General features: G+C 43.1%; 1 long non-coding RNA gene across 1 annotated transcript; it reads right to left on the bottom strand.

Annotated features, from left to right (window-relative positions):
* Window positions 1-931: 931 nt before the first annotated feature.
* Window positions 932-19,596, bottom strand: LOC309652401. Its single transcript, XR_014258700.1, has 3 exons — window positions 19,501-19,596; window positions 5,590-5,838; window positions 932-3,585 (listed from the first exon to the last, which is right to left on the bottom strand). It is a non-coding gene; the product is annotated as an uncharacterized lncRNA (long non-coding RNA).
* Between the last annotated feature and the right edge of the window lie 1,605 nt (window positions 19,597-21,201).

Consider the following 21,201-nt stretch of genomic DNA (forward strand, 5'->3'; position numbering starts at 1 on the left):
TGCAAGCTGTATCTGAACTGGGACAAAATTCATTACCAGATTCTCATTACAAACTGGAGAAGGTGTTCTGAAATGGAGTTGGGTTAATAGCAATACCCCAAATGTCACCGGCTACCTGCTCCTCTAACACCTCAGTCCCTTACAAAATCCCCACCACCCAGAACAGCATTTCAGAGACTTTCTGGGGAGAGGGGCACACACTATGGGGACACTATGCTAACGGGTGACCCACTCCCTACCACAGAATGGGTAATTATAGGGAGATAAGTTCCAGCTGCTCTGAAAAACCAGGGGACGTTCTGCCTGGGGCCCTCTAGACTGAATAGCAGGAATAGAGTTACTGACACCTGCAACACAAAAGCTTCAGGAACTCCCAGGAAGTGGCCTGTGCCCACCCACCCAGCGGGCACATCTTCAGTCAGGACAGACCGTCACAGTTTTGCTCTCCTTTCCCATGACGGGCAGAGCTTCCTGACCACAATGATAAGGCTATTTGATGAATGTTTAAACCATGGCAAGCTGTACAGAGGACATGCAGTTTTAGTTAACAGGACATTTCATACAAGCAGTAGAAAGAGTATTAAATTTTTAGGAACAAACAATGCCAAAAATAACCTTTTACTAACTTACCTCTTTGGATTCTGTCCTTACTGCAACTTTATAAGACAAGGAAGTGTGGTGCAACGATAAACACTTCAGACTCTAGGGACCAGCTTTCAACTGCAGGCTTGACCAGGGCTTAACTGTGTGCCCCTTGCTTCCAGTCCGTGCTCTCCTGACTTCTGGGCTGATCTTCTGCAGTGCTCTGTGGGTCTGCCATTCCTCTAGCGGGGGCAGAAGAGGCCCCTTCCACCCCCAAAATCCCCAGATATTTATTTGCAGCCTTCATGAAGTGGCCAAAAGGACCACTTCTCATAGGACGGTGTTAGATTACCTGCTCACTGTTTTACCTTAATAAAGGAGATAACTTCAATCCTGACCTGGAGACCCCACACCTTGCCACCAAATCTCTGTCCTCAGTACATCAGTTTATATAACTCAGAGTTCTGCCCTGGGACATTGGATGATGGACCACAAGCTTCCGTGATCACGCTCGTATTTATTGTGAATAATAAAAGTCTACAAGTGGGAGCTTTACAACAACAACCACAAATCACTGGGAAAACAGAAGTATTTTATAAAATACAAAAAACCCCAAAGCAACAAACACACTTCACAGGCACAGAAACAAGGGTTGCTCAGAAGAACTCAACAGTAAGCCTTCTAAATAGTGTTCTCTGTAATAAAAGAGCATTAATGAGACTCAGCAAGCTATCATTCAGTCTTGTGGTCTAATTCCAAATTCCAAAATTAATAGGACATATGCTGAGATTGATTCAACTAGGGTAAGCTGACAGATAATCAAACAAGGTAGCTACCTGCAGGGACTTAGTGACACAGAAAACGAAGGTTGAGGGAAAGTCTCAGAGAAAAGTTCCTGCTAGGGAGACCAATCAGTCTGAGACACTGTCTTCTACTGTGTAGGATACAAATATGGTATATACATACTTTGAGAGCTCCCCATATGTAAAATTCCAAGATTGTTTGCGTAAGCACAAGTGCACACATTATAAGCAATGAAAACAAGCCCATGCCCAAACCAAGGCCAAATCCAAAGGCACAGCACCCCAAGGACTGATGTCATGGGACCTCTTTGAGTCGAAGTCTTCAGGGTGAAGTTCATGGCTTCTGCAGAGCTGCTGTGATTCTTCAAGATTCAGAAATCTATGGATTTAAGGTTAGCCTTAAACACCACCGATGCAAAATATGACATACAAATTGAAAAATCAAGGCTAAACAATTATACAGAAGCTGTAGGCACTTCCCCTTTCCTCTAGTAGAAACTTTCTTCTCCTTGAGTTCTATAATCTAAAAACATTTGGGAGGAACCAGTCATCTGGAATCATGGGAGATTTAATTCTTACCTCTAACTCCAGGTTCCCAAATCCATCTATTCTGGGTCCTAAAGAGAAAAGCACAGGTGCCTGGTTCCTGGCTAAAACCATATTCTACATCCCGTAGCTTGGCAGCCTAACTGCACAACCTGTAGTTCCCAAGCTGATACTAGAACGGAGTCTACAATGGGCCTTTCCAGCCTCCTGTAAGGCTGCTGTGTCTGGCTGATGGGCGAGACTGAGAAAATCAGTGAATCTCACGGGCATCAGGCCACTGCCGTTCTTTGGTCAAGTTGACTGAAGCAGTATAGGTCTTCTCAACATTTCCAGTTGAATAAGAAGCAGCAAGTTGATAAGAAATGAATACGAATGTGAAAAAAGAAGCAAAAGGAGCTCAGAAATCCAACCCCATTCCAAAATATTAGGTGGCCTGCCTGGTAGCAGTCAGTAATTCTTATACAGTGTTATTGGAGTAAGCACAATGGGCTGAGGGGGCAAACCCAAGTCCAGAGGCATCAAAGGAGATCATTCAAACTGCCATTATAGGTCACATACATGTGTATAGGTCACGTACAAGGAAAGCAATTATATTACCCCCACATCAATCATCCTACAGTCCACTGAGGGCTTCAGTGATGTTTGAATTCGTTCCTAAGCCAATAAAATGCACAAATACAACAAATCCTGCCCAGTAGTCACCCATGAGATTACCCCAAAGTCATCTCACCAGCCAAGTCAAGGCTTGAGGTAAAATTGAAGTAGTTCATGAGTAGATATGAGTGCATGGAAAAAAACAAATTACATGTCAAAATCATGGGGGATCTCGCTTACAATTCTTTCGTTTTGACTACTGACACGAGCACCCTGAATTGGTTTAGGAATATAGAGATAGCCAGGTGCCCCCCCACTGGCAGCCCAACCGCACAGGTTATCCAACAAAGAAGAAAATGGCCTCTTCCAAGAAGGAACATCAAAGTAAACAGAGGACCAACACACAACACCGTAGCAGTCACATTGCCCACTTTAGATGCAGGACCTGTGGTTGCATTTAAGAGGCAAAGAGCTCCCACGGCTTCTACTTGGCCTCCTTATTATGGTGGTGTTTGTTCATGGGTCAGAAAGCCAGGGTGAATTTTAATGCTTAATATTCTGTCACTTGTTTGATTCTATTATGCTTTAGACTATATCAATGAATGATAGCTTACAACAAATATGAAAAATATTTAGAGGAACCTCAAACTCCCTCCAGGTAAGTGATTCTAAATGTGCTTTAGGTCTTGTACTCCTTGACAGCCAGATATATGTGCAAAGAACGTCAATGCAGAAAAATTCACAAACACAAACAACTGCATATATTGTATAAAACTCCAGAATAAGAGCCCAAGATCTAGAGATTTCTATATCCCTCAATACCATAAATTCTAGGAACTATGTGTAATATCCTCTTCCTTGCCAAAAAAAGAAAAAGAAAGGAAAAAGCAAAAAAATGAGTTACAGTTTTTTAACCTCTTTCCATAAACTTCATTGCAGGTTGTATGCATGGTGTCCAAATTCTTTGCATGGATTCAATACTGTATGCCAACTTCCGAAATTTTACATTCCATGCTGCTGCAAACTCTCACCACAGAGAAGATGAAAAACTTCCTAGTTGCTGATAAAAAAATAAAGTCCTCAGTTTAAATCAAAGTGACCAATACAAATTTCTCCACATATAAATCAAGATCATCAAAGACATATATTCACAATTTAAGAAATGTATCATGTTTGAACAATTTATATTTTGCATTTCATATTCCCTCCCACAAAATGAGTCTTTACTTAGACTAGATTGTAAAAACTTCAGTTGATGAGTTCAAAAGAAAGACATAAAGAACATGAAGTGTTTTATAGCTCGTCTTCAAAATTTAAATTTTTTATAAGTTTGGAGTTTTTCAATACTTTTAAATATTAAGGATCGTCAATATAGCCAAATTGATTTCCAAATATACTAATACTACTTCACAGTGGTTATACAAAGTCACGTTATCTCAAAACGAAGACAGTTGAAAGTAAAATCTCCCAGAAATGACTACTGTTATTACGTTGCTGTAGTCTTTCCAGACTATTTTCTACAAATTTACTAGTTTTTTCTTAACATGGAGTCAGACTATACTAGCTGTTCTACAACTTCCTGTCTTCATTTGATATTCCTTAAACATTTTCCAGGAACTATAGATGTAGATTTGCCTCAATCTTAACTGCAAAGTAGTTTTCCATTTTTTGGCTGTACTGAAATTTATTTAAGTGTACCTATTAAACCGTGGCTGAAAGCAGCCAGAGGCCGAGAAGTGCCAGTGTCTGCTCTTCATAACCCGAGTTTGTTATTTTAGAATCTAAGTCATTTCTGATGTTGAAGGCAATCAAAACATTTAATGTCTTTGAAAATATCTTCAACCTCTCCCCAGTCCCTGGCCGTCACCTTCTCTTTCCTGCCTTTCAGATATTTTTGGAACCTAAATTATTACATTCCTATCGTCTGCTCCTCCACTCCCTTTTTCCCATAAATCTCAATTATTCTTTTACTCTGAAGTGCTTTACTGTACATGCCAAACACTCTGAGTTGAAAGAGCCATGGCCAATTTAGTCTAAGGAAACATCAGAATTTTCTTCTTTCCTCTCCTTCTCCACAGTTAGGAGGGAGGGTTAGGAGGGAGGGTGTTTCTTCCAAAACCCTAGTGCTTCTATATACATCACCCTTGTCCCTCCCATCTCTCCATGAGCAGAGAAGGCTGGAAAGCACCTAACAAATGTACTGATGGTTGCAAAAATGCCACCAAATGCACACTTGTAACACAACCAGACCCAGTACTCCATTTACCTTATTTATTCAAAGCAATTTGACAGACTTTTTTTTTTTTCTTCTTTTTGGCTGCACCGCACGTGGGATCTTAGTTCCCAGACCAGGGATCGAACCTTCGCCCCCTGCATTGGAAGCATGGAGTCTTAACCACTGGACTGCCAGGGAAGTCCTGACAAATATTTTATAATAGATGCCTGAGCCAGCCAGGTGCCTAAAAAATATGCTGCCCCACCCACAGATCAAACTAATTCCTGTTGCACTGATTTGGCTATCAATCTCAGATTTTAATTATTTGAATTCTGTACCTTGGACAGGTCCCTTCATATTTCTATCGCAGATGCAATGTCTATCTGCCTGGCTTCAGATCTGGGGCTGAGGCACTGCCAATGGGCTTATTCTCAGTGCCTCATCTCAGGTACCAACACCAAGTCCCCAAACCCCAGCCTAGAGCAGCCTGCACCTGGAGGACCAGCTTTCTTTCCAGAACATCTAGGATGCCATTTCCTATGTACAAAAACTGTTTCAGTCCCATCTGAGAATCCATTCAGCCTCTGCTTTGAAGAGTTCACAATTGAGTGAAATCAAATTATAAAGTGTATGTACAGCCCTAATCATAATACAGATAAGAATGTATCTATTTAGTAGTTTCTCTATTGTCTTAGATTTGGCTATACAATCCTCATCTCAGTCATTACTAATGGTCAAAAGACACTTAAGTTCCTCTCTTGACTGGGCTTTTCTAGTTTTAATGATCATCTTTGAGAAAGATAGTTACTATGCTTCACATTTCTAAAGAAGCATCACACAAGTTCTCACTTGGAAAGATCCACAGGTGGTTGCGTTTTCAATGAACACACATCCTTTTCCTTTCCTCACTTGCTTCAGTAAAGCAGTGCTGCCAATGGAACAACATTTGTGAACAGGTTGCAAAGCCACGAACAGCCAGCTCCTGGTACCCAGGCGGCCACCTAATCAGCTTTCAAGTGGAAAGCTGGAGAAAGACTTTCGATTGGACCAGGGCAAGAGCTCCAGTAGCTGCGTTATTAGACAGGAAATAGGGAAGACCTGCAAAACACAGAAAAAAACCTCGCTACAACTGTTGTTAAGGCACTTGGATCTAAGATTGGCGTGTACATGTCTTGAGTAAAAATCAGGTACACAAATGGGAATGAGTTGCTGGGAGAGAAAGGGGGGAAAAAAAAAAGAGGAGGAAACAGGTTCCAGCACCATCCTCTGAGATAAGATCCTTTGCCTGCCTTCTGGCAATAAACCATATACGTCACTAGCTGTCCTGTTAATATCTATTTCCTTTTGGAATAGAGCAGAAACATTGCAAAGAAACACTAGCGTCAATCTAGCTCAACACCCTTACTTGACATATGAAGAAAGAAGTCCCGAGGGGTCGGGTGGCTTGGCAAAGGATCCACTCGCAGGCTAGTCAATATCAGAACTCGATCTGAGTGCAGTTCAATCTCCTGACATCTAATCCAGTGCACTTTCTCTTAAAATTTGCCTCTCAAAAAAAAAAAATCACATGGCTCTTGTAATCTATAGCATCATTAGAAAGAAATATCAATTCAAAGATTTTTTTCTTTTTAGATATGACTCTACTGGCAGCAAATCTTTTACCTCCCGAAACTAACTAGCACTAACTTACCTTTAACTGAGACCGAATCACCAGAGAATTCATATTTGCATATGCATATTGTATATACAATGTAAATAGATTTCTGTCTTCCTGTCCTTGTTCTAGTTTAATGTTTCAGTTTGGCTGTACTTATCTATAAGCACCAGCTAGCAGGAAACACTGGACTGATGGCATATGCCATACAGTACAAGCAGTCTGGAGCCATGGCAACCTAAGTGTGTGGAGATGGCACCTAACGGTACCCAGCAGAAAGAGGCTCTAAATAAAATTGTTTCCCATTCATGATCGCCTCAGTAGCCACGGCAGACAGAAGCCCTCCTCGCTTACTTAGGTCACCAAATCACCTAAAGACTGTCCTGTTCTAGAAACTTCTCCACAGGAGAATATGATCAAGGATTAGCATAAGTAGCTTGAGACCAAGAAAAAGGGAGCTACTCCAAAACATAACCATCACAAGCACGCATGCTGCAAAAGTGCCAAATGTTCTTTCCTCACGTGGGCAGTTTCTATGGGTAAATAAACTCAGGGTTCATTTAATAAGTCAAATCACAGAAGCCATGATAGACCCTAAGTGAAGTGTGAGCAAAAAAGCATCATGTGAACTTATCTGAGCACAGAAGCCCCAGGTAAACAATGTGTTTGTGCAAATAGGAATTCTCTGTCGAGCAGCAGCAAGAGTATAATCACGCGCCCTCACTGCCCTCATTCTTAACTCTCATACCTGCAGTCCCAGAGACCTCTGTACACTCAGGAAAATGGAATTATTTCTCACTCTCTGGGAGAGCTGCATCCCCCATTCCCAAGGACAGGGTAGGCTGGCCATTTTGAATGCTGGGTGTTTGTATGTCAGCAAGTACCTATATTCATTTCAGCTTCCTGAAGCATTTATGAACATAGGTTAGTCATATTTCAGCCACAATATGGGAGATAAGACAGCCAGGAGATCTCATAGGTAGGTAGTGAGGAATAAATAATGAAAAAGCACTTTGCAAAATATGAAGTATGATCCTAACGCTCAATAGCATAAGATACTTTACTTGACCATTAGCCTACTTTATCCCAAGCTGCCTGGAAGGAAGGCGAAAGCTAGGCGTCATCGGCACAGCCTCCGGTTATGAATTGGGTCATAGAGAACAGAGTAACTTAGATTGGAGCTGTTTCATCTCAAATGAAACCAGGTCATTAAGTTTTTCCAGAAGACACCCAGTTCTTGAGATCTTATGACCCCCATTTACCATTCAAAAATAAACTTTGTAATAAGGTAAAAGCTGATTTAATCCATTCATTTAATCTGGAAAAACACCACTAACAATGTATTGATTTTTTTTTTCTAAGAAGGCAACTTATTACCTATACTCGAGCCTAGGATGCTCTAATAAAGGGGCAGAACACAGAGGTAGAATTGTTAATAGGGCCCTATACCTGCAATTCATTTTCCAATACTGAAGCCCAGGAACTAACACCATTTTGAAACACTGATATATAACAGATAACTGAGAGACTAAACTATGTATATGAGGCTGACACCATGGAAAAACTGAATAAACAAAAAATGGCACAGGCCTGGACCAAACCTCGCAAAGCTGATGATACAATGTGAATAAGATAAGCACTGTCTCTCCTTAGCTAATTTATAATCAAGATGAGATGACAAATATGTATGATATAAAGAAAGGGCAGGGACTTCCCTGGTGGTCCAATGGTAAAGAATCCACCTTACGATGCAGGGGACGTGGGTTCGATCCCTGGTTGGGAAACTAAGATCCCACATGCTGTGGGGCAACTAAGCCCACGTGCAACAACTACAGAGCCCACATGCTCTGGAGCCCACGCACCACAACTAAAGAGAAGCCCATGTGCCACAACGAAGACCTGACACAGCCAAAAAATTAAATAAAAATAAATAGATAGATAGATAAATATTTTAAAAAGGACAAAGCTTTCTATAAAATATTATAGGAAGGACCTGTCACCATTCTTCTTTCTGCACCTCCATCCACCCTACCCTTACAAAGAAGGAAAATATCTCTGCCTTTGGCAGCTACTCACTGTAAATTGCGTATTCAATGGAAGTCATTCATAAAGGTTTCTGTTCCTTCTTTTGAAAAGCAAGCTCCTGTACATATTCACACATGTTCAAGTGAAATGTTATGATGTCTGGAATTTTCTTCAAAATAATCCCATAGTGGTAGGACGGGAAAAGGGGCAGAGATCAACCCTGATTGACCATGGGTTGATACCTATGGGTTGATGTTGGGAACATGAAGTTCCTTTGCACTACTGTTCAACTTCCCAGTGTTTGAACATTTCCATGATAAGTTTATAAATTGCCATCTAGCCGCATAGCACCGGGAGATCAGCTCGGTGCTTTGTGACCACCTAGAGGGGTGGGTTAGGGAGGGTGGGAGGGAGGGAGCCGCAAGAGGGAGGAGATATGGGGATATATGTATATGTATAGCTGATTCACTTTGTTATAAAGCAGAAACTAACACACCATTGTAAAGCAATTATACTCCAATAAAGATGTTAAAAAAAATTGCCATCTGCCTTATAGAGCAAGCTCAAACATAGGTCATCATGAACAATAAGTGTTTTCTCATAATCACTTTTCTCCGGAGAGCAGGAACCCACACCAACCCTGCATTAGAAGTGGACTCACCAGACTCGTCAGCATCTGGCCGGGACCGCAGATTCCAGCATCTAAGGACACTTGATTTCTGACAGGAGACTTCAGACAAAGGATGCCACAAGGGATTATAAAAGCATTGGAATATGAGTAGCAGGCAGCTATAGTGGCTCTGTGATGACCTCTACAAAGACTCACATCCCCAGTCACTAATGTGAAACAAAGTCATCACGTGTAAGTGACACCATACAACGGAGGATGGTATTACAGGAAAGAAAGGTATGTTCCATGGAATCAATTTGGGACTACAACTCTTTCTAGAAGAAGCCAAGTAAGAGCATCTGCCCATTTCATGCTTTAACTCATTCTTTGTATTGACTCTGAATCTTGTTAATATCAAGGGACCAATAACCATGAATGGATTTGGGGCTGATTTCTACCCTCAAATCCCATCCCATCCACCCTTTCTCTTGCTTTTCTCTACTGCAGAGGTTGAAAAGCTAAACACACACACTTGCCTGGACACTTTGACATTACTGGTAGCCTTATGCAAAATGTATTGTCTGGGGGCTTCAATACCTGGATGGAAAGAAGGAACCACCAGGCCAACATGTTAAGGAAAGCAAAGCCGAACAACCCTCAGCAATACCTGCTATGACACAGATATGTTTACACTATTGTTCAATTGGGGTTTTGGCTACACGCAGCCAAATACACGCTTATCTGCTTCAGGAAGAGAATCAATGTCTCTCTAAGCAAATGAGAACCCCAAAGAGATATGCTGGTAAATGTTTAACAACCAGCTTTCTGAAAGGCAAAAAGAAAAGACCTGGTTTGTAGGGTTTGCCAATTTCTGTGGCATGAAAACTCCCACCATGGCCAAGTTTAAGCTACCAATGGATATCATCAGCTGTGGAGTTGGGAAGGAATGTGCATAAACATCCGGTAGCAGTACAAACCAGCTTCAGCACACCACTGGCTAGGTCCTATCTAGAATTCCCAGGAAGCCAGACTCAAGCAAATTGCTTAGAAATTGCCTATAACTCCATAGAGAAATGGTATTGAGGTGCAAAGGATGGCACAGGGAAGAGGGATGGGAAGGAGGAGGGAAATGGGAAGAGCATGGATTTTTTTAGAATTGGTAATTGCTTACCAAGCTGGAAAGCATTACTTTTAACTCCTAGATTTCCTTGGGAGGCAAGAGCTTTAGAATTCTAAGATATCAACAACTTGGGAAGGAAATGTTTTGTGCTATTTGGTTATTCCACCTGACTCTTAAATTTGGTTTTGTAACCGTCATGTAATCCTAAAGTGAAGGTGCCTCCATGTTTACTACTTGTTTAACCCTTAAGCCTATACATGGTTATGTTCACACAAGTTATTTCTTTTAATCCCCACAATCATCCAGAGATAAAGAAATTATTTTTTGTGTGTTTTACAGATTAGGAAACTGAGGCACAGTCATTAAATAGCTTGTTCAAGGTAAGGCAGCTTCAGAGCTTATCCCTTAGGGAAGTAAAAATCTGTGATGACAACCAGTTTGGGGCAGAGCTGCAGACAGGGAAGGTTTCTCTTAGTGGCAATTGGACCCCAACGTATGAAAAGAATGCTTAGTATGGTGGTTTATAATGAATACAAACACTAGCTTGTTTTCCTTTTTTAAGGAAATCGCGCCTCTAACACAAACGAGAGCAAAACCCACAGGGACATTGTATGAAAGGTATTGTCAATTTTCACATTTATTCTCAGACTGTGTAGTTTTCAATTTTAATAACAGCTCATATCCCTGGCACTTCACTTGCACTTATAGATAATTGCTTGTAAAATGCAAAGGGCAAAAAGAAAATTAGAAGCTTCTAGAAGAGGAAACTGAAAATCCTATAGAGAAGATAATCATTTTCAATAATGGTCGCAATTATTGCTAAAGGATAGTTTCTGCTCAGCAAACATTTCATTTCCTACTTGTACTTCTCTCTGCTGAACTCCAACTTCTCCCTCACAATTGTGAATATGATCCCAGATGGAAAAAAATACAGCCATTAGAGCGAAACCCAAGCGGCCAATACGACTAAATGAAATATGCCTTATACCTACCGTACTCAGGAGTGATTTCAGAATCCCACTCCCGTCTCTTCAACACAAGACCCCAAACGCCACCAGTGAGAGGGGAGTACAGCTTCAGTAAATAAGGATTCACCTTGACAGTGCAATTACTATCAGGTGTTACGGGGACCAGCCTACTGAGAAAAGGAAAGTTTTCATGGGCTATAAGGGAAGGTTATGAGAGGGGAGAGAGAAGCAAGAGAGAATAAGAGGCGATTAGAGTGTGGTGCTATGGGGAAAGGCAGTCTTGGGGGTAATACTGAATTGAGGTTGCTAATAAATGCAGAGCCTTTGGAGACTGAATGAGGTCAAAGACAACACAGAGGTGGGCTGTGAAAGATGGGAGGAATTAATCCAAAGTAAAAGAGGTCTAATGTAATGGCACCCATGAACCAGGCTGCTGCATACAGAGGGGCTGAGCAGAGTGGAAAACTATCTCCCTCAAAACCACATAGAGGCTTGTGGGAATTGGGGACAATCCTATGTACATTTTGTTGCCATCCTAGGCCCTCTGGGTAGACCCTGATAAAAGGATACCCATCATACGCAACAATACCCCAGTACTAGAGGACCTACTGTTGGCCTGAGCCGTCTCAGAAGCTTTTGGCTCCCACTTTGCCCAAGGCCCTGTAGCAGCAGTAAATTCTAAGGTATAGGGAATTCCCTGGCAGTCCAGTGGTTAGGACTCAGAGCTTTCACTGCCAAGGGCCCATGTTCGATCCCTGGTTGGGGAACTAAGATCCCACAAGTCGTGCGGCATGGCCAAGAAAAAAAAAAATAAGGTATAGAAAGTAATTGTTGCATCAGGCCAGCTGCTGGGACTTTCATTACCACCAACTAGTCTTTCCTAATGCAAATCAGTCAACCTTCTCTGCACCAAAAAGACTGGAAGCAAAGCGGAATGGTGTGTTAGTATAAAAACTCCCAATGTCTTCCTTTCTTCAGTAGAGCCTTAAAGCCACAGGTTTCCAGATGAGCTATCCCAATTTCCTTTCTGGGGTATCCAGGATGGTAGAATGAATGTATAACTTGTTTTATTTTTTATTTTATTTTTTTTAAGTTTAATGACTTTTTATTTATTTATTTTTAACGTCTTTATTGGAGTATAATTGCTTTACAATGGTGTGTTAGTTTCTGCTTTACAACAAAGTGAATCAGCTATACATATACATATATCCCCATATCTCTTCCCTCTTGCGTCTCCCTCCCTCCCACCCTCCCTATCCCACCCCTCTAGGTGGTCACAAAGCACAGAGCTGATCTCCCTGTGCTATGCGGCTGCTTCCCACTAGCTATCGATTTTACGTTTGGTAGTGTATATACGTCCATGCCACTCTCTCACTTTGTCCCAGCTTACCCTTCCCCCTCCCCGTGTCCTCAAGTCCATTCTCTATGTCTGCGTCTTTATTCCTGTCCTGCCCCTAGGTTCTTCAGAACCCCCTTTTTTTTTTTTTTTAGATTCCATATATATGTGTTAGCATATGGTATTTGTTTTTCTCTTTCTGACTTTCTTCACTCTGTATGACAGACTCTAGGTCCATCCACCTCACTACGAATAACTCAATTTCGTTTCTTTTTATGGCTGAGTAATATTCCATTGTATATATGTGCCACATCTTTTTTATCCATTCATCTGTCGATGGACACTTAGGTTGCTTCCATGTCTTGGCTGTCGTAAATAGAGCTGCAATGAACATTGTGGTACATGACTCTTTTTGAATTATGGTTTTCTCAGGGTATATGCCCAGTAGTGGGATTGCTGGGTCGTATGGTAGTTCTATTTTTAGTTTTTTAAGGAACCTCCATACTGTTCTCCATAGTGGTTGTATCAATTTACATTCCCACCAATAGTGCAAGAGGGTTCCCTTTTCTCCACACCCTCTCCAGCATTTATTGTTTGTAGATTTTTTGATGATGGCCATTCTGACTGGTGTGAGGTGTACCTCATTAAGGAAACCATAAACAAGATGAAAAGACAACCCTCAGAATGGGAGAAAATATTTGCAAATGAAGCAACTGACAAAGGATTAATCTCCAAAATTTACAAGCAGCTCATGCAGCTCAATATCAGAAAAACAAACAACCCAATGCAAAAATGGGCAGAAGACCTAAATAGACATTTCTCCAAAGAAGATATACAGATTGCCGACAAACACATGAAAGGATGTTCAACCTCACTAATCGTTAGAGAAATGCAAATCAAGTATAACTTGTCTTAAAATTTTTAAGTGGAGCAAGTGTTCTGTGGCGTAGAAAAAGGAAGGATCAAGGATCTTAGACAAGATTGTAAAGGGACATATTTACTTTCAAGTATTTGGGAAGTATGTTGCTGAAAACATACAAGTAGTAAGCCCTTAACATGGAGCTATATTCCCGGGGTCAGAAAACGAGTTTCAGAAATTTACTAGCTCGACAGTCACACAGGATTCTAACCCAAATAAAGCTGACGCCTGATGATACTGAAGTGAGGAATCTGTGCCAGTTATCAATGTATTGTCTCTTAGCTCCGAATTCACACGTGCATAGACGCTCTGCAATAGTGGACAGAATTCACTTAAACATCCCTCCTTTACAGTGAGCGCGATGCTGAGCTTTGCCAGTAGAGGGCGCCGGAGGGACGTTGCGGGAGGAAAGGTGTTCTCTGCTGCTTCTGGCAGCTGTACAGTGGGTCAGCGGTGTGGATGTGAGGAAGTCTGGGAAAGAGGGATGTGGATCGGTGACTCCGACTGAGCACAGACTGTGAAGATAGCAGGTGGACAGAATGATGCAGTCTGTGAATGTCAATCAGCCGCTTTCTCCAGTCACCTGACTTCTTGCTCAATGAGCTTATGAACAAAGTGGCCGTGGTGGCAGGGATGGAGGCTGTGCATGGGCAAGATACGACACCATTCCTCGGCAGGACCAGCCAGCTACCTGTGAGCATAGCGATTACCCTGGACCTCTTCTCCCATAGAGGGGGCAAATATTTGTCCTCACTGAAATAGATATATATTCTGGATATGGGTTTGTCGTCCCTGCCGGTAATGCTTCTGCCAGCACCACAATCCCTGGAGTCCCAGAATGCCTTGCCTGACATATGGCAATCCACACAGCCTTGCATCTCATCAGGGAACTCGTCTCCCAGCAGGGAAGTGCAACAATGGGCTTGTACCCATGGAAATAACTGGTCTTAACGGCAGTCTCCATTACCCACAAGCAGCTGGCCTCGTTGAGAGGTGGAATGGCTTACCGAAGACTCACTCACAGTGCCAAGTGGAAGAAAACACCTTGCGAGGATGGGTTTCAGCCTCCCAGGTTGCAGTTTATGTTTGAAATCACAGATCATCATGTGCCCAGGAATTAAGGGGTGGGAGTGGGAGTGGGAATGGCTCCTGTCACTATTACACCCAATAACACACTTCCCACATTTTTGCTTTCCACTGTAGGAATTTTGAGCTCTACTGGCTTGGAGATATTAGTTCCCAAGGGAAGGATGCTTCCTCCTGGGGTCACACAAATCGCTCCAGGGAACTGGAGGTGGGGAGTGCCACCTGGCCATTTTGATCTCCTTGTGTCACTGAACAAACTGGTATAAAGAGGGGTTTGTCTACTAACCAGAGTGGTTGATCCCGATTACTAAGGAGAAAATTAGTTTGCTGCTATGCCATGGAGGAAAGGAAGACTTTGCGACAAATAAAAACAATCCTGACCTAGGTAAGGAGGGGGCTGCTGCAATAGGAGGAGGGGGGCTATTGCCATAGGGAGAAACTGTCTGACCATCAGGTGTGCAAGTGTCTCAAAGGTCAGGGGGAAAGTTTTTTTCTTTTTTTCTAGGAAGGAGGAACTCAGACTAAAAAGAACCGAATGTGAGGTAGTGGGATGAGCCTATATGGCATAATCGGGCAGTTAACCAAGGAATGTCTTTCTTGGTGGTCAGCCGATTTTCAGGAGGGGTTGTTAAGGAGGGGCAGTTCCGCATTCTGAGGCCGAGAGGGGGTCAAAGTTCAGGGATCTGTGGGGAGGGGGAGAAGCTGGACTGAAGTCTGGTCAAGTCCAACTAGCTGGTATTGTGTCCAGATCGGTTAATGGAAACAGTTCAGTTCAATTGATGAGACAGAGAATGGGAATTTGGAGGGTCTGTGTCTGGCCTTGTCATAGGTAAACAAGGGGGTCAGCCCAAATCTTACCTATGTCCTATGGGGAAGAGAGATTCTTTACAATAAGCCATTTCCTGGAACACAAAAGGGTGGGGGGATTTCTTTCTCTTTTTTCCAACTTTATTGAAATATAATTGATATATAACATTGTGTAAGTTTAAAGTGTACAACGTGTTGATTTGATACACGTGTATATTGCAAAATAAAATGTTGACCACCACAGCTTTAGCCAACACCTCTATCCTGTCACATAATTGCCATTTCTTTTTGTGGTGAGAACATTTAAGATCTCTCTTAGCACCTTTCAAGCCTATACAGTATTATGCTATTATTATGCTAACACAATATTATTGGCGTTATTAGCTATAATCACCATGCTGTACATTAGATCCCCAGAACTCGTTATTCTTTTTTTTTTTTCTGATGCAGAATTTTTACTTTTTTTATACAACAAGTTCTTATTAGTCATCCATTTTATACATATTAGTGTATACATGTCAATCCCAATCTCCCAATTCATCCCACCACCACCACCCCGCCACTTTCCCCCCTCAGTGTCCATACGTTTGTTCTCTACATCTTTGTCTATTTCTGGCCTGCAAACCGGTTCATCTGTACCACTTTTCTAGGTTCCACATATATGCGTTAATATACGATATTTGTTTTTCCAGAACTCGTTATTCTTAAAACTGGAAGTACATACTTCATGAGACCATTATATGATGTGAAGAGGTCCTTGGGCATGTTATAAGGAATGTGCTAATACATGAAGAGATAATTCCCTGTGGGGAAGGAGTTATCAATGGTCATTTCCTACCTGCCATGAAGATGACTATGCTGGGGGGTAGGTGAAGAAGTATGTCATTTCTAGGTAGGAAAGTGCAGAGTTATATGTATATTCAACAGTGGCTTTCTAGATTGAATTAGTTTCTAAAAGATACAGCAAAGGAGAGATTTTCCAAGACTTAGCTTGTGTATTTGTCCTGAAGAGTATTTCGTGACTTGTGGTAGATAAGTTGGTACAGATTTGGTAAACAAATCAGAAACAAATAACATTATTTCTTAAGAATTTCACAGAGGTATCAGTGGACTGTAAAATCTCTTGACATGGTCTCAATTATGGACATGGATGTCACCTTCATTTCTTTATGTTGGATTTGTTTTCAGTTGGGTGTCATTTTGCAAGGTGTGTGTATGGGGTGTCACTCCCCTCCCCCTCCTCCATGATTATGGGGCATAAGAGGCATAAGTTAACAGCCTCTCTGGATATAAGAGACCATTAATCAGCTTGTCCTTTCACGTTAATTAAATGTAAGTGAGCAATGTAGAGATGCTCAGCCAGCTGTTTAGTGATCATATAGCTTGGGTAAGGGTTTGGTCACTGTTCTTAGATCAGTTGGTTTTTTTAAAAATTTAGTTTAATTAATTAATTTATTTTTGGCTGCGTTGGGTCTTTGTTGCTGCGCGTGGGCTTTCTCTATTTGCGGTGAGCGGGGGCTACTCTTCGCTGTGGTGTGCGGGCTTCTCATTGCCATGGCTTCTCTTGTTGTGGAGCACGGGCTCTAGGTGTGCGGGCTTCAGTAGTTATGGCACGTGGGCTCAGTAGTTGTGGCTCACGGGCTCTAGAGCGCAAGCTCAGTAGTTGTGGCGCACGGGCTTAGTTGCTCCGCGGCATGTGGGATCTTCCCGGACCAGGGCTCGATCCCGTGTCCCCTGCATTGGCAGGCGGACTCTTAACCACTGAGCCACGAGGGAAGTCCCTAGTCACTGTTCTTGATGACCCACCTCATCTTTAGGGGGCAGAGTTTTAGATTCTTCTTTAGGGCCACTGTGTGTTGTCATATAAGAATGAGACATTCCATATGTTATGCCATCACTAGGCCCATCTCTTCACTTGAGATGCCCCCTTTTCCACATGTTTGAATTCTGTGCAACTTTCAAGGCTCAGGTCAGCTGCCATATCTGTCTTTAAACTTTCTCTAATCAGCCCAGACAACAACAATCTGCCTTCTCTGAAGTTCTTTCCCTCTTAAAGTCTAGTTGCTCTCTTTGGCACTGTGGGTCTTATCAGTCACATTTTCATATATACATCATAGACTCAAAGGATTATGAGTTGACTGAGTTGGTTGATTACAGTCTGGTCTAGGCTGGTAGCACTGGGAATGAATGAAAAGGAAGAGACATGACTGATTGGATATATGGTGGTTGCGGGAGAGGGTGGAGTTAGACGATGCTATTATTTCAAGGTTGGTAGCCTCACTGACAGAAATAAATCAAGTCCTTTGGTCGGCTAGTATAGATGAAGTATTCAATTAATCCTTGTTGAGGTTAACTGAATTCACTTCAACTGGAAACTTTTCTCTATCTTTTTGGTATTTGTTCAAAGTCTCAGTGTAGTGCTCTCCATGCCATTCTTCTGTGTTTGGGCTTGTCCTTGACAGATGTTGCAAGGAATGGGGTCCATACAAGTCTGCCATCCTGTGCTCCCTATTCTCTGTGTGTGTCCTTTGTAGGTAAATTGTGTTCACATCCACACCCTCCTTTACTCATATACTCTGCCCTGCAGCACCTCTCCATACCCCAGCTTCCTCTCTCCCTCCTCCTATCCCTGTGTTCATTTCTGCCCTAGGCTAAAATTTAGAAGAGAAAAGCATCTGACCCCATGAACACTGGAAGACTGTATCTAAGCAGGGCTCATTCTGATAGCAATAGGAACATCTCCAAATGACGTCTTCCTAATGGGGAATTTCAAGCACTATCAGAGTGGTGGCCTAAAGAAGGGCATTTTTTTTAAGGGCAAGATAGTAAATATTTTAGGCTTTCCAGGTCTTTTCACAACTACTAGACTGGGCTGCTGTAGTTAGATAATATGTAATATGTAAATGTAAATATGCAAATGAATCGGCAGGGTTGTGTCCCAATAATGTTTTATTTACAAAAATAGATAGCAGGCCATATTTAGCCCACAGACTATAGTTTGCTGAACTCTGGTCTACAGCTTTACTTTATGGCATTCCACTGTTTCTGAAATCATAACTCAAAAGCAGTGGCCATTTCCTTTCATCTATCTATCCAGCTATCTTTCTGTCTTGCACTTCTGTGACAGGACATTTTGTGATGTGCAGAAAAGGCAAGGAAGTATGTGTTTCCATTGAGAATCTTGGTTGTGAATGTTATAGGTGCTACCATTGCAGAGATGCTTAGAGGCAGCAGGGGTTGGTGACTTACAGACTTAGAATTAGAGAAGGGAAATAGGAGTGTCTGTCAGATTCCATTGTTGAAAACCTGCTAATTTTAGGCAGTAACTTTTATGCTGCAAAAGCGGTTTAACAGGAACTTCCCTGGTGGTGCAGTTGTTGGGAATCTGCCTGCCAATGCAGAGGACGTGGGTTCGAACCCTGGTCCAGGAAGGTCCCACGTGCCACGGAGCAACCAAGCCCGTGCACCACAACTACTGAGCCTGCGCTCTAGAGCCTGCGAGCCACAACTACTGAGCCCATGCGCCACAACTACTGAGCCCATGCGCCACAACTACTGAGCCCATGCGCCACAACTACTGAAGCCCGCGCACCTAGAGCCCACGCTCTGCAACAAGAGAAGCCACCGCAATGAGAAGCCCGTGCACCGCAACGAAGAGTAGCCCCCGCTCGCCACAACTAGAGAAGGCCCGTGAGCAGCGATGAAGACGGAATGCAGCCAAAAAAAAAAAAGCGGTTTAACAAACTTATGGTACCCAAAGGGGAAACGTGGGGGGAAGGGATAAATCAGGAGCTTGGGATGAACATACGCACACTACTATATATAAGATAGATGACCGACGGGGACCTACTGTATAGCACAGGGAACTCTACCCAATATTCTGTGATAACCTATATGAGAAAAGAATCTGAAAAAGAATGGACATATATATATATATATATATATATATATATATGTGTGTATATATATATATGTATGTATGTATATGTATATAACTGAATCACTTTGCTGTACACATGAAACTAACACAACATTGTAGATCAACTATACTCCAATAAAATTAAAATTTTAAAAATAAAATCTTGGAAGAAAAAATTTTTTAAAAGCGGTTTAAAACAACGATACTGAGAAGATTTGAGAAGATGGCGGAAGAGTAAGATGCGGAGATCACCTTCCTCCCCACAGATACATCAGAAATACATCTACACGTGGAACTGCTCCTACAGAACACCCACTGAACGCTGGCGGAAGACCTCAGACCTCCCAAAAGGCAAGAAACTCCCCACGTACCTGGGTAGGGCAAAAGAAAAAAGAAAAATCAGAGACAAAGAATAGGGACGGGACCTGCACCAGTGGGAGGGAGCTGTGAAGGAGGTAAAGGTCTCCACACACTAGGAGCCCCTTCGCGGGCGGAGACTGCGGGTGGTGGAGGGGGGAGCTTCGGAGCCACAGAGGAGAGCGCAGCCACAGGGGTGCGGAGGGCAAAGCGGAGAGATTCCCGCACGGAGGCTCGGCGCCGAGCAGCACTCACCAGCCCGAGAGGCTTGTCTGCTCCCCCGCCGGGGCGGGCGGGGCTGGAGCTGAGGCTCGGGCTGCGGTCGGATCGCAGGGAGAGGACTGGGGTTGGCGGCGTGAACACAGCCTGAAGGGGCTAGTGCGCCACGGCTAGCCGGGAGGGAGTCCGGGAAAAGGTCTGCAGCTGCCGAAGAGGCAAGAGACTTTTTCTTGCCTCTTTGTTTCCTGGTGCGCGAGGAGAGGGGATTCAGAGCGCCGCCTAAACGAGCTCCAGAGACGGGCGCGAGCCGCGGCGATCAGCGCGGACCCCAGAGACGGGCAGGAGACGCTAAGGCTGCTGCTGCCGCCACCAAGAAGCCTGTGTGCAAGCACAGGTCACTATCCACACCGCCCCTCCCGGGAGCCTGTGCAGCCCGCCACTGCCAGGCTCCCGTGATCCGGGGACAACTCCCCCGGGAGAACGCACGGCGCGCCTCACGCTGCTGCAACGTCACGACGCCTCTGACGCCGCAGGCTCGCCCCGCCTCCTCCGTACCGCTCCCTCCCCCCGCCTGAGTGAGCCAGAGCCCCCGAAGCAGCTGCTCCTTTAACCCCGTCCTGTCTCGGTGGGGAACAGACGCCCTCAGGCGACCTACACGCAGAGGCGGGGCCAAATCCAAAGCTGAACCCCGGGAGCTGTGTGAACAAAGAAGAGAAAGGGAAATCTCTCCCAGCAGCCTCAGGAGAAGCGGATTAAATCTCCACAATCAACGTGATGTACCTGCACCTGTGGACTACCTGAATAGACAACGAATCATCCCAAATTGAGGAGGTGGACTTTGGGAGCAATGATACATATATTTTTTTCCCTTTTTCTCTTTTTGTGAGTGTGTATGTGTATGCTTCTGGGTGAGATTTTGTCTGCACAGCTTTGCTTTTACCATTTGTCCTAGGGTTCTGTCCGTCCGTTTTTGGGTTTTTTTGGGTTTTATTTTGTTTTTTTACTTTTTAAAATTTTCTTCTTAATAATTATTTTTTATTTTAATAACTTTATTTTATTTTATCTTACTTTATTTTATCCTCTTTCTTTCTTTCTTTCTTTCTTTCTTTCTTTCTTTCTTTCTTTCTTCCTTCCTTCCTTCCTCCCTCCCTCCCTCTCTCTTTTTTCTTTCTTTCTTTCTCTTTCTTTCTTTCTTTCTTTCTTTCTTTCTTTCTTTCTTTCTTTCTCTCTTTCTCTCTCTCTTTCTCTCTCTCTCTCTCTCTTTCTTTCTTTCTTTTTCTCCCTTTTATTCTGAGCCGTGTGGAGGACAGGCTCTTGGTTCTCCAGCCAGGCATCAGGGCTGTGCCTCTGAGGTGGGAGAGCCAAGTTCGGGACACTGGTCCACAAGAGACCTCCCAGCTCCACGTAATATCAAATGGTGAAAATCTCCCAGAGATCTCCA

The sequence above is a fragment of the Balaenoptera physalus genome, assembly GCF_965194825.1.
Source record: "Balaenoptera physalus genome assembly, chromosome: X".
NCBI classification, from domain to species: Eukaryota; Metazoa; Chordata; class Mammalia; order Artiodactyla; family Balaenopteridae; genus Balaenoptera; species Balaenoptera physalus.